The sequence below is a fragment of the Equus quagga genome, chromosome 9 (assembly GCF_021613505.1).
Source record: "Equus quagga isolate Etosha38 chromosome 9, UCLA_HA_Equagga_1.0, whole genome shotgun sequence".
NCBI lineage: Eukaryota > Metazoa > Chordata > Mammalia > Perissodactyla > Equidae > Equus > Equus quagga.
The window spans coordinates 79,977,195-79,978,780 of NC_060275.1; positions in this window are offsets into that span (position 1 = coordinate 79,977,195).

A 1,586-nucleotide genomic window follows, 5' to 3' on the forward strand; every position below is an offset into this window, starting at 1 on the left:
CTCAGTCTGACTTCTTTGTGGTACCTCTTGTCTTCTCCTAATTTGTTTTATGGATCTAGTCCATCCTGCTTCCAAGATTACCAGGCTCCCTCGGCATTCTGTTTCCCTAGCCTAGAGGCAGAGAAACAATTTTAACTTTTTAAAGTAATGTAAAACATTTCTTCCATGCTTTCAGATTATAAACATAAAACAGTGCAACAAACTGTGCTCTTACGTGTTTAAGTCCAAGTCCTGGGCTAGTTGATAAACAGACGAGTAGGAGAAAAGGAGAACTGGGGTGGAAAAAGAAGAAAGGGCAGGAAGCAGAGGGAAGACAAACGCCTCGAGTCCCTGTTGCTGCTCGCTTAGGCTGGCTCTTGGATGACCCAGAAAGACCTTAGAAAGGCTACTTGGTTTCTCAACAGCTTAAAACAGTTCTGTCTCCATTGAGGGAGAAAATCTAACTTTAAATTCAAAGTTTAACATTTATTTAGATTATAGTTACTTTCAGCTGCTAAAGGTTTTAAACACATGGGAAGGCATAACGTGGTTTTAGAAATCTGTGGACATTCAAAACCTCATTCTTTTACATTTATTCCTTGTGACTATGGTTATATCATTTTATACGTTAGAAAAATGTAACTAGAATTCTTACCATTCTTGAATATTTTTAGTGAGGATTATCCCCCACTTAAATTTTTTTATTTTTACTTTTATTTGGTTTATACATTTATGCATTTGTATGAAATTGGAATCTTACCAGGATAACATGGTGAGACACATGGTGGGAATCCTCACATACAAAATAAAATTGGGGAAAACAACTCAGATCAAGTGTTTTTCACTCCAACTGCCTCTTCAGCCAGGGCTGTGGACAGTCGTTTCCAGAAAGTAGCCAGAGTAACTGAGAAATCAGAAGTAGTTTATCCCTGAAAGCACTTAATTCAAACACTGAATAAGACCCACGGTATGACTCAGTTGAGGCCCCCTTTGCTAGAACAGTCTTAATGGGTCCAAGATACAATCTGGATCCTGTCCCTATGAGAAATTGTTTTTCCCACAGTTTTGACTTTTGCCAGAAAAAAGCCTGTTGGCTAGTGATAGCTTTTATTTTATTTATTTTTTATTGTGGTAACATTGGTTTATAACATTATATAAATTTTAGGTGTACATCATTATATGTCAATTTCTGTGTAGGTTACATCATGTTCACCAACCAAAGACTAATGACAATCTATCACCACACACATGTGCCTAATCACCCCTTTTGCCTACCTCCCTCCCTTCTTCCCCTCTGGTAACCACCAATCCAATCTCTGTCTCTGATTGTTTGTTGTTGTTTTTATCTTCTACTTACAAGTGAGATCATATGGTATTTGACTTTCTCCCTCTGACTGACTTCGCTTAGCATAATACCTTCAATAGTGATAGCTTTTAAATTAATATAAATTTCTCTGGAATTGGTTCTATAAGCTTCCAGTAAAGAGATCGTCCTTTTAAATGAATGGCCTAAAAGAGAATGTTTAAGTAAAAAGGTAAAAGCACTGAAATTCTGACAATAGAAAACAATTCTGTGCAAGCATTCAAAAAGTGAAAAGGCAACCACT